General features: G+C 38.5%; 1 protein-coding gene across 2 annotated transcripts in view; it reads right to left on the reverse strand.

The window, feature by feature from the left end:
- The window catches only part of HECW2 (HECT, C2 and WW domain containing E3 ubiquitin protein ligase 2), a 170,709-nt gene extending 168,747 nt beyond the window's left edge, over positions 1-1,962 (reverse strand). The window contains exon 1 of one of the 2 annotated variants that reach the window (XM_081944322.1): positions 1,647-1,962. The gene's annotated coding sequence lies outside the window, so the exon portion shown is untranslated. The remainder of the gene's footprint in view (positions 1-1,646) is intronic. The other variant, XM_081944321.1, reaches the window with a different exon arrangement.
- Between the last annotated feature and the right edge of the window lie 11,452 nt (positions 1,963-13,414).

Consider the following 13,414-nt stretch of genomic DNA (forward strand, 5'->3'; position numbering starts at 1 on the left):
TAAGAGAATCTGGACAAAACTTCACTGAATAAAAAATGTAACACAATTATGAAAAATGAATCACATAAATTCTAAACAAATGTACATTTAAGTAGTGTTCTTCCATTTAGCTTAAGAGTTTAGTAGGATTTAAGAATCACCCCTAAACTTGGTATTTCATTTTTGTTTTTTAAAAAAGAAAATATTGAATAAATGAAGCAAATCTGAAACTTTTCAGTTAACATTTTCTTTCCCCAAATTTAATTGGTAATTATCATCTTTAAAAACAAGTAGCAAAAGCATTTACTGTATTACAGATTTTATAAGCATTTGAAGACAACAGCCAACTATATAAAACACTCAAAATCCCCTGAAATTAGTTTAAAAGTTGATAAATGTAAAAAAAGGGTTTTTTAAAAATATCAACCGAAACAATAGGTATGGTATTCAGTGAGTGTGAGTGTGTGTGCGTGTGTGCATGTGATATATTTAAAGATAAGCAGCAGCATTCCTACTTTTTAAAGCATAGGAAAAAATATTTATTTTAATAACAGAGGCCTATATATCCTGATTTTAGTGCAATTTCTTCACAAGAATTAAAAAGAGGTTTGGAAAAATCTTTATACAGCACAGGAAAAAATATCCGAATATGAATAACAATGATCCACAATATCAAATTAGCCATCAAATATTACTTGCATTGGCAGTTTAAATTAACCAAAAAGGAACCCTTTCCTGTTTACAAATGCAAGCTCCTATCTAAAAATCTTGCCTTCGTAATGAATAATCAATATAATCAATAACAAAGACTGATGTCAGGTAAACCACCACTGAACTAAATTGCTATAAACAAATGATTATATATGACAATTTATATCCAATATAATGTTCAAATACTTTCTGAGAACTGTTGGCACTACATTTACTTAAACAGTTTCTGGCTTTTCTTACAATCCCCCCCCTCCCCAATCTAATTCTTTGCCAAAGGAAATCTTTCAAGCCAATGTTTCCACTGACTCAGTCTGATTACTGAAACTTCATGTCCAAAGAATAATTGTATTAGTTTGTTGCCGTTTTCACATGGTCACTATAAATCCTGAGGGAATTAGTGGAAAATGATCCGTCTTTCATACGGAAATCCTTTCGCAATGCCCTCTGTGTGCGTACATTGACACATCATCAGCACCCCAAATGAATTGGTCAGGAGAGCTACAGCCGACCCGAGATATCTGATACATCTGCCATTAACACCTCGCAGGGGAAATGTAAACAGATAAGGCTGCAGCAGTCCTAGCCGACTTCGGATCCCGAACGACGTCGGCCACCAAAAGGTTTTCCCCTCTTGACACGAAAAGCATGCTAAGCCTAGGAAATGACATAATAATGTTCCCATAGCCATGAGAGCCGCACGCACACATAACGACTGACTCATTCGCTTCTGCTTCTTCTTACCCTCCCAAAAGATGCTGTGATGTAGAGGAAGAAAGGACGGGGGCGACCGCCAGCGCCACCCCAACCACCCAGTAGCCCACGCAAACAAAGCAACTTCTCCCTCCTTGTTTTCCACCCACCTACCCACCCGCGGCGATGAGCGCAAAATGCCAGCATAACAAGAGCCTCTCCCGCTCCCCCCACCTCTAAAAGGCGGCGACTCCCCTCAGACTTACCAGAAGCCACGCAGTCCGCAGCTGCCCCGGGAGGCTTGAAAGCAGCAGGGGGGGAGCACAGGTGCGGGAGGGGTTTTTCCTCCAGGGTCCGCGCTCCGGTAGGCGAGGCTTCCTGGCCTCGGCGCGCTCCTCCATGCACCACGCTGCCTCTGCAGCACCTCCCTCCCTCCAGCGGCGCCTCTGGAGGATGCTGGAGGAGGACCGGAGTTGGCGAGAGAGAGAGAGGCGGAGCCGCTGCCCCGAGTCCTTGCAGATTCCGGCTGCTCCTAGCGGCGGGGGCTGCTTCATCCGCCCGCGACCCCCTTCCGCTTCGACCCGTTCCTCCCGCCCGCTCGCTCGCTCCTCACAAGCGCCCACTTTGCCTGCTGCGGCTGCTGGGCGCGGGCACCTTTTCTTTCCCCAGAGGGTGAGAGAGGGAGGGGAGGGGAGGAAGCCGGGAAAGGGCACGAGCCTCTTCAAGAGGCGGAGGGACGGCGTCCCTTCAATCCTCCTCTACGCCTTCTGCTCCCATTTCTCTCGCGGGCTTGAGTCAGCAGGGAAAGGCAAAAGCGGGGAGTTGCCACCGCGTAGTCAAAGCCATCGCCCGGGAAAAGGAGGCGGGGGCAATGGAGGCGGCGGCGTTTTCTCTCGGGGGGAGGAGGGGGAGCGACGGGGAAAGGAAGAGTTTAAGGGCGGTGAGAGCAGAGGGTCGTTTGACTGTCAAACGACGGGCGACTTTACAAGGAGCCTGGGGTTCAAATGGGAAGAGGACAGGTTCCCTTTCGGCGGCGATAAAGAGGGCGTGCGTTTTCCACCCGTGCCTCCTTTCCCTCCTCTTTTTCCCTCCTCTTGCCGCCCACCCACCCACCCCCCGATTTGTGCGCGTGTGTGTATAAAACTAACCCTAACCTCCACCTCTTTGCAGGGGCTGGAGAAAGAATTGTGGGTAATACCAGCTGCGCCTCCCTGGCCGCGGGACCCTTTCCTTCCCGGCCCAACCTCGCAAGCGCCCGAGCCGCGCCCCTCTTCGGAAAACCTTCCCGGGCATCGAAGAATCCGCTGCTTCTCTGCCCGCGGAGCTGGACTCGCCGGTCGCGGCTCTTTCGCCCTTCTCTCTTCAGCGTGTGTTTTGCTGCCGAGGCTCCTCAAATAAAAGGCGCTGGTAGCTGGACTCATCGATCCCACGTTCAACCGGAAAGGGTTGGGGTTTTTTGGGGGGGGTTGTAATTTAGCACGGGTTGCGACTTGTAAAATGAAGGTTAAGGCTGGGGTGCTGAATGTGATAGCGCAAAAGCGCCAGTTGCACCCGCGGGCATTTCCACTGGTGCCCACTGAGCTCTCTCCTACCCCATCAGGTTTCCTAGCTAGCATTTTGCCAAGCAAAACATGAACTTCCAACATTGTCTTGATTTCTGCAGAGGTATCTAGGAGCGAATGCTGGAGGGCAAGGAGGGTTGACTAGAGCCTCTAGTTGCCCTCTTTGCCCTCCAGCAATCGCTCCTAGATACCTCTGCAAAACTCTCCAGTGAGCTACAGCTGCCTTATCTTTTAGAGAGGATGTCAAGCAGGTTCTGCTAAACTCATTGCACTATAATAGCTTCTGTCCCCGCACAGCAGTCATTTTATTAATGACCGAACAATTCCAGCAGCCAATGTTCTCAACATTTCCCAATGTGCCCACCAGCCTAGAAAGATTGAGGATCTTTTCCATAGTGTGGTGCGCTGGCTGAACTTAATTAAACAGTGGCATATTTCATAAACCAAGATGGAATGCACTATATATGAATCCAGTCAATGTCAGGACGTCCAGAATATTTTATTCCACTTGTAGAATAAAAACCACATTGAGAAACACAGAGTAAGCCATATCACTGTCTGTCTTTTCAAACTGCCATATTACTGCATTGTTTAATTCCAGAAAGTGAGGGTGCTTTGGGAAGGGGGGGGGAGAAGGCAAAAGGGGCAAGTGATAAAATGTATGATGATATTACACAAAAGCCACAGCTTTCTTCTCTCAGACATAGGGATCAACAATCACAGCTTTTATGTGATGACATGCTTGTTATTTTGACATCATCATGGTTTGCTGTGGACACTCACTTGAGCCTATGTGCTATATAGCCACTGTTCATTTGCATGGTAAGGATTGTTATAAGGCAAGTAGGAATATTGTGTATAAGAGGAGTGGTTTCTCCAGTGCCTTTTAATACACTTCTGAGCATATCTAAAAGACATAAACATAGTTTTAAGTATACATGCACCTCAATATTATAAGATTAAAAACCACACAGAAATATATTAACAATCAGATGTCAATGTTTCTGTGTCTGTATAAACAGACCACTTCTATCTAGACTGCATTTATCAATCCACGTTCTGGATAAAAACTTTAGAATATAGACACACACATATTATCCTTGACAGGATCCATGTATGCTATTTTGTCTATGTTGAAATATTTACTTAAATGGCTGTACATCTTAAGAAATTCTGAGTGACTTACAACAAGCATGATATGATTAAATTAAAGGATTCAAATCAAGACAGGACAAGCTTATGCCTGGACATTAAGGATGGAACTTCAGTACAAAAAGAAGCTAACGTACGAGTGGGGGGAAAAACACAGTTCTTCAATATTTTCTGCTAATGGGGTGAAAGTGCAAAAGAATAACCTATTTTTGTTGCAAAGCAGATTCCCCTCCCTTCTATCCTGAAATCCATATGAAAATGGTATTGCCAGAAAGTTAAGCTTTCTGGATTAAATCTCTTTAAGCTGTTTTTAATTGATGTGTGTGCTTGTGTGTGAATTCTTTCAGTGAACCAAATACGGATTACACAAATACATTCAAATAAGATATTGCCATCTGTTCTGTAAGAGAACCTATGTAGTCTGATAGATAATTCAATGGTAAAGAACATACTGATTCAGACATTATTTCCAAGTCTGCAATGTGGTTCTTATGTCTCATAGACACATCTGATGTTCAACTAATCAACAGTATAACATGAACAGACTGTTTCAGCTACCTGTATCTGAAGTGTTACTGTATGTAAGTAATAAAAAATCTCTCCACTAGGATATGTTCTGCAACCAGCCAACTCCATCCACCCTTCAAGTAAGGAATTCTATGTATAAAAGCAGAATTTCTGTTACATTGAAGATATAAAGTCACCATAAAGCTTGAGAGCCAGTTTGGTGGTGTGATCAAGGCACTAGGGTAGAAACAAAGACATGAATTCTAGTTCTACCTTATGCACAAACTCAGTTGGGTGACTTTAGGCCAGTCACTTTCTCAGCCCTAGGAAGCAGGCAAAGGCAAACAATGCTAAGAAAAGTGCAAGGACTTGTCCAGGTAGTCCCCAGGTGTCAACACTGACTCAAAGGCACAAAAGAAAAGTCCTGATGACCTCATGGATATGTCTTTGTCATAGCTTCTTCCAGAACCTGGAAAATGGGGCAAAATGGCACTGCCACAAATTGGCCCCTTTTCTGCAAGGTTTTGCTGGTGTGAAATTGTAGTGCTTCCTCTCCCTACTGCAGAGATAGTTAGCTAGGTTCAAACAATATGCTAAGATAGGAATTCAGCTTTATATACCCCAATGGTTAAGTTCACATACAAAGTAAAAAACAAACCACATTATTAGTTAATGCAAAATGCAACCCTCATTGTTCTCTCTCTCTCTGCCTAAGTCTTACAAGTGCTATTAAGAATGGAATGAGATTTTAGAAGCTAAAGTTGAATATTTTACAACCTTATCTGAATAAGCTATTTATATTCCATCTGCAGCTTGCAAATTGCACACATAAGCTGTTGAGTAAGTTTTGTTTGCTCTTTCCTAAAATCGGGCATTTGTCCCCCAGCTTAATGTAATGTTATTAAATGGGGAGTGTGGCAATGACTTTATTAAATCTTTCTAAGCAATCAAGTTGGAGCAGAACAAAATAATATGACTGCAATGACAGAGTTGCTTCATTCTCAACCCAACAATGGTTAAACAGCAAGGGTTGTTCTTCTCTAGTTATCTGGCTATGGAATATAAGGAGGTGGGATTGACTCCCAGACCCCTAGTATTTAGGAAAATGGAAAAAGTATCTCTCCTGCCAAGCTGTTAATTATTGGCTGGAATTTTACCTTTGATTTTAATTTCATGCATTTTGCATTTTATACAGTGGTCTATATTTTTTATTGTAAGCTGCCTTGACTGCAAAATAAGCAGAAAGATAGAGTATAAATAATATAATACATAAATTAGAATAAAATGAAGGCTCTACTGTAAAAATAAAGTGCACCGATCGTATTAAAGATCAGCAAAAGCATGGAATGATTGTTCAAAGATAATTAATACTATATATATTTTTTAAAGTTTGGTTAAGTTGTATTCAGCATGTATTTATGAAAAAATTATGGACATGAGTAGATATACTGCAGAATAGTCAATGGGATACCTACATTGTGATTAACTTAACCATAATAAAAAAGGCTCATATCTTTAGTGACAGTGTCAAGGCTTTGGAACCCTGATCTTTCAGTGATATCTCCTTCTGCCTGAAGTCTGAGATAAACTATAATGTGGTTTGCTTGATTTTTGATTTAGTGTGCTCTACTCAGTAAATTATTTGTGGTCAATTCATTAAGCCATGGTTGATCAAGCCATGGTTTAGCACAATGATTGAACTCAAATATGCCTCTGCTATGGATGCTTTGGGGTTTTATTTTTACTTCCAAATTGCCATTACAATTTACTAAACCTAGCTTCATTCAATTTACTAAACCTAGCTTCATTCATTCATTCTACGTCCCCAAAGTTCTGATCTACACAATTTATTCTTTGGCCCACATAGAATAGTTACTGTCTGTGATTTTTAAAAAGTGGCACTATAAACCACATGCATAAACTTGCCAATTATTGACTAAATTGCATCTTTAATACAATTATATTTGATAGTATCCATAAATGATAGTACTTACCATTTTTATTCCAAATACAGTCTGAGTAGTAGTGCAGTCCGTGTTTCAAGGCTTTTAAGATGTCAGTTGCATAAAAGTTGAATGTGCAAAATTAACATTAATCTGAATGCTTAATACTTATTGAAGAAAAGTGCTTCAATAGATCATATTCAAATACTGGAGAAAATAGTAAATGGAAAATATTTACATATGCAAATTGGGAGGTAATTCAACTTAGATTGCTAAGAATTTGAGATGGAAAAATTAAAGTAACAACATGTAAGCCATTCAGCATCCCAAGCCCTATAGCAAACCTTTCATTTGCATGAAGGAATAATCCTTCCAATCGGAAACAACATTCCGTTCAGTTGCATTGCAAGCAAAGTATCATAAAAGCCATTGATCTCATGACACAGATTTGAAGGCTGTATGAAGAAATCACGGCCTTTTTGCAAATGCCATCAGAAGCTTAGGTGCAATGTTTACATTTTCTTAAAAATATATTTTTTATGTGAAAATATGGATATACCACAAAATGGTAGGTTACCATTGTGCCTGATCTGAGATTATTTCCATGGCTGACAGCAGACCATATTCAAAAGTTTAAAAACAGTGAATCTTTCCTTGGCATGTGTATAAATGATAGCAAAACATAATTAATCATAGGAAATAATGTCTACATTTACAATACAATACAATAGTAGAGTTCGAAGGGACCTTGGAGGCCTTCTAGTCCAACCCCCTGCCTAGGCAGGAAACCCTATAACGTTTCAGACAGATGGCTATCCAACGTCTTCTTAAAGACTTCCAGTGTTGGGGCATTCACAACTTCTGGAGGCAAGCTGTTCCACTGATTAATTGTTCTAACTGTCAGGAAATTTCTCCTCAGTTCTAAGTTGCTTCTCTCCTTGATTAGTTTCCACCCATTGCTTCTTGTTCTACCCTCAGGTGCCTTGGAGAATAGTCTGACTCCCTCTTCTTTGTGGCAACCCCTGAGATATTGGAACACTGCTATCATGTCTCCCCTAGTCCTTCTTTTCATTAAACTACACATACCCAGTTCCTGCAACCGTTCTTCATATGTTTAAGTCTCCAGTCCCCTAATCATCTTTGTTGCTTTTCTCTGCACTCTTTCTAGAGTCTCCACATCTTTTTTACATCGTGGCGACCAAAACTGAATGTAGTATTCCAAGTGTGGCCTTACCAAAGCATTATGAAGTGGTATTAACACTTCACGTGATCTTGATTCTATCCTCTGTTTATGTAGCCTAGAACTATGTTGGCTTTTTTGCTACACACTGCTGGCTTATATTTAAATGGATGTCCACTAGGATTCCAAGATCCCTCTCACAGTTACTACTATTGAACAAGGTACCACCTATACTGTATCTGTGCATTTATCTATCTGGAAAAATGTATAGCCTCTCTTTGCTGAGTTACTTTTAACTACCACTTAAATACATTACTTCTTTAGTATAGGGATACAGCTCACCAATTACATTCTGTTTTATCTGGGTCTTTGAATGAACAAAAGAGGAAAATCAAATGAGAGTGAATATCTCATGATCGGTTTTCAGAAATTATGCAACAGGAAGCAAACTGATCCTTTTCCCCCATTAAATATGTTGGATTCCAAGAACATGGTTTTAATGTATAAAGTTTGAAACTTCTACCATTGTTTGATTGGAAGTATAGATAAAAATGATTAAAAGCAAGTGGCATTTTTATTTCACCTCCCTTGACATAATTAGTGTTATTAATGGTAGTACTAATATTGCAAAGTTTGAGGAAACAATATTCTTATCTATGTGTGGAAAGTGGCGTGAGTATAAGAACTAGATATTATATTTCTAAAAATAAGGAATTCAGCTTTATCTATTTCCTTTTTACCCAGCAAAACTAGGATGATCCTTGAGTTGAGCTGACCTACATTTCAATGTGGGTGTATAAAATTAGTAACTTCCAGGCAATAAGTGGATCACTGAAAGGCCGCAAAGAGCAGTGGAACTATAGCACCAGTTAATTCCTAGTAATACAAAAGTGTCCTCACTAAATAGCTTCTAGGAACTATCTTTTTCATGAGCCCTAAGTTTCCAATTCCTTTCATCAATGCCTAAAGTCTTTGGTGACAGCTGAACAAATGATAAGAGATAAAAGCAGGCTGAAAGAGAAAGGCAGATTCTATTGAAGAAAGGTAACACCAACTAGGCATTTCCAGCTCTTTGGCAAAAGTTCATTCAAGATCAGTAAATCAAATATTTTCCTGAATGGGAAGCACACAAATAAATGTTTGAAGCAGGCAACATTAAATCTTAGGGCAATTTGCTTTGAGTTTCTTTGCTTATAATTAATATATTCTAAACCTTCAGACCCAAAATATACACTCCATGGCAAGTAATTTATGAAAACTTCTCCAAACATTTCTTTTGAAAATATTAAACTTCATTCAAAAGACTGTAAAATAAAAGCATCTGGAGAATAATGTTAAACCAGGTGCACTGTTTTTAATAAGGCTATAAATACATTTTCAGCAGTAATGAAAGAATGCTATTTACCATATTTTTTATTGATATATTTACCACCTCTCCATATATAGAACCTAAGTAACCAATAACAATATGTAAAAGCTATACAAAAAAGGCAACTGCAAAATGAATATCACGAAGGTGTTTACTTTTCTGCACAGCATCTTCCTGATCAAAATCAAGAAGACATAATATAGATAATAGCAATCCATCGAGAGGAAGAAAAGGTGCAAGTAAAATGTGAGATAGATAACAAGCATTACGTCAAACAACAATTGTAATGTGTTAAAATTCCATTGTATTGCTGAGATAGCCTGAAGCCTTTTGATGTATATGAGTTCATCGATATCTTGCTCAATTGTCCTGTTAAAAAGTTTTTTTTTTCAAAGTAACCACTTTGAAATCTGTAATGGATCATTTTGAGAGGTTAAAATCCTCTGATATGCCTTGTCCTTTTTTTGAGTCCTGATGTCAAACATGTCAATTTATTTATTTTGTACAAAGTTTGGACTGTCTGTTCTATGTTGAATTCAGACCGACATTGTTAGCAAAGAATGGTATATCTCACATCAGAGGAAAAGTATGCGATCAAAAAAATAAATTTCTAACAGATTACAATCGTTAAGTGATAAGATACTTGCCTTACATATAACTTGTACTTTGATAAGCACTCTGGCTTTCCACATCCTCCCTTTCTATTCACCTCATCCCAATTTAAACCCTACATCAATGTAGCCTCCTCATGCATCCAATGAAGTAAGCTGTAGTACACAAAAGCTTGTATACTTAATAATAAATAAACGCTAACAGAGTCCTCATTCGTGACTTTAAAGGAATGTGAATCTGATCTCTCATTCCAAAATACAATCCTCATAATTCTTCTAACTTCCTTAAAGGATTTATGTATGTTTCCACAATTAGGATATAAAAAATTAATTTTAGCTAACAGATGAAGCATACATGACGTGTTTTTAAATCACGCAGCAAAAAGCAAGCAAGAAGGTGACAACATATTGCAGATATTAATAAAGTAAAAAACTAGATTCTAGTTTCTAGTCTGCTATGAGATTTCCAAATATTCTTAATTTCAGAAAATTCTTTTTACTTTCCAATCAAAAACCCAAGGAACACCAAATGTCCTAGAACTATTTTGAATATATATGATTTAAATATATAGATTTGATAGGGGAAATTTTGGATTCAAGTTCAACCCATCAAATGTCAAAGACTGTATCTTATCATCAACATTTTGACTGAAGGACAGAAAGCAATGTTGGGGGCTATCCAAACAATCACTTTAGAAGAGATCTTGGAAATAATCTAGTTCAGTCTCTGCTTTGTTCCAGAATCCACAACAACAAACAACTCTTACTGATAGCCATCCACCCTCTGGGAAAACTTAGTCTCATTTTTTCTTCATTGTGCTCCTTAACTTTCATTATCACAGCTTGCAGATAATTTTCATCTCTGAGAGAGTGTCATCAGCATAGCATGGTTATTAACATTGCCTTCTTAAATGTTAAAACCACACTTATCATCTTCTAATCCAACTTCCCTCAATAAATATTTAACATATAGATTCCCTAAAGTGCGTGTTCCAGAATTTTCTTACTTTTTACTTTCATTCCAAATAATCTCATCATATTATTTTTAATTACATCCATACAATGCCTAACTTGCTTCTTTGTTTCTGATATACTGAACATTTGTCATATAACAAAATGGAGATTAGCAGGTTCTCACAATACATTTTCACTGCTTTCAACAAACATTACTTCCTCTCAGCCGGCTACTGCTATTACCCACTGTGTTTTTTGCAATCAACAAAGATACAGACCTTAAAATGCATTTATACTAAAATATAGCTCACTTAGTCTAAAACAGATTGTTTTGCAGTTCTATAGTTCTCATGGTATCATATAATCTAATATTTGCTGCAACTTCTCTCCATACAAAAAGTATATGCACATTCATATCGACCAACATATTCTACTTTTAACATCACTATGAATATTTCTTATGTAGTTATCTATAAATGTATGGAACAACCAAGGGGGTCCTGATATATTGTTATTTTAGTTCTTTTTCATGGCTAAGCATCTTTTTCTCGTGCTTGCTCAGTTTCCCTCAGTGACTGCACTTTTGTATTCAGCAACTAAACTTCCTATTCACATAAAGCAAGATACAATTAAAATCTTGTTGCTTAATTACAGTCTGTCTCTGAAACAACAAACATATAGTATTTTTTTCTTTCTGATAATCATACATTTCTCAGAGATTGCACAAGAAAAGATCTGTTCTGCCTAGCAGAAAGTTACACTGTGTTTACTAGATTTCATTTGTGTCACTTCTCATTTCTTTTAAATCAGAATTTTGTGACGGGTCTTCCAAGCTCACTGCAGTTTTTGCAGTCACTCATATGGTCACCTTCTATTTATATAGGGGACCAACCAGAGGTGGTATTCAGGAGGTTCTGACCAGTTCTGGAGAACCGGTAGCGGAAATTTTGAGTAGTTCAGAGAACTGGTAAATACAACCTCTGACTGGCCCCGCCCCCTCTCTGCCTCCTGAGTCCTAGCTGATCGGGAAGAAATGGGATTTTGCAGTAACCTTCCCCTGGAGTGGAGTGGGAATGGAGATTTTACTGTATCCTTCCCCTGCCGCACCCACCAAGCCACGCCCCCAGAACCGGTAGTAAAAAAAAATGTATTCCACCACTGGGACCAACATCATTCTTTCAATACTCAGGTAGACATTAATGTCAAACTGCACAGCCATTCTACCATGTGACCACAGCCATATTTTAACATTTCTCTACCCCATCTAGTCCAACAAGTTTACTGTTATCCAACATTCTTGCAGCATTTATGACTTCCTCCCCCCCCCCTTGGGCACTAACATATATAGTGTTTTTTTGAATTCCACTTGATATCAGCATGTGCCATCAAATTGGTATCAACCCTTACAGATGGCCTTAAGTCTTAATGACCACACAAAATTTGATTTGTTCAATGACGCATTTGCTTTCTTGTCTTGTCTTGAACACCAAAGTTCAAAAGTATTATTATTTTTCCTAACTTGCTTCTTTCAAGTCCAACTTTTGAATACTCTTCAAATTGTTAGTTGGATTCTAAGCACAAATATATTGAGAGACTGAAATAACAGTATATTTGATGTACACAAAACATCTCAGGTAATTTCCTAGAGAATAGCACTATCATATCCAGCTGCCAAAGAGTACATTTACAGTAGGAAAGAAATTAATTACTACTCTTGTTTCATGAAGTCAGTCATTCAGCCACTCTAGGAACATATCTAATATTACCTTTAAAAATGGTTTTATTGTATTGTTTTGAGCCAAAGGTAACACCAACTAGGCGTTTTGAGCCAAAGGTAACACCAACTAGATCATTAACACTATGATGTTTAGATAACTTAGACCTTTAAAGATAGAAAAGAAAAAAGATATATCAATATTAGGTATGATTTAAAATATTAATGTTAATAAAGAGAAGGAAATATGAGTTATGCTTTATTCTTGTTACTACAATTTCTAATATAAAGATATCAGTAAACAAGTATCTACATTCAGGACACTTCAGAGTTATAAGAAAAATATTATTATGTAGTTCAGCATCATATCAGAAGTGTCAGCCTCACCAGATAGAATAGACCATGAAAGGAAGGAAGGCTAAAATTACCTTTACTAAGATGGACTACAATAACATAATCTTGCAAGTCTGATTGTCAATGCCTCCTCCCCTTCTAATATCCATTAAATTAGGGTGGTGTGTGTTGGAACCACTTATGTATCCCTTCTTCTTTTAGACTTAAGCTATGTTCTTCTCCTTATTGCTTTGGTAAAGGATAGACAGCTTATCTCACTTTACACCTTCAGTGGAACAGGATGATCGAGAGCTATTTGACAGCTGCAGTCAAGGCTGCCACACATGTATAACAGCAGACAGGTATATTAGGATATCCCTGCCATGAGTTGACCCCAAAATATTTTTTGAAAAAAAAGGGTGGATAAGAAAACCTAACAACAACAGGAGAAGCAGATTCCCTTTCATGGCTATACATGGACAAAAGAGTAACCCTGTTGATTGCATTCAGTCATGGTAAAACCCCTGTGTCCATTTCAACAATTCCTAAATATCAGTAGTAACCTGTTTCTGTTCAATGGTTCCAAGATTACATCTGATGTACTGGGCACATGTACTTGGATCCTCTACTCCCCTCAATAATATAGATTCAATTATTTAGTTCATTGTTATTGAAGATATTAATGTGGCAGAGGACATGAACTCAAATT

The sequence above is a fragment of the Natrix helvetica genome, assembly GCF_964273705.1.
Source record: "Natrix helvetica genome assembly, chromosome: 1".
Taxonomy (NCBI): domain Eukaryota; kingdom Metazoa; phylum Chordata; class Lepidosauria; order Squamata; family Natricidae; genus Natrix; species Natrix helvetica.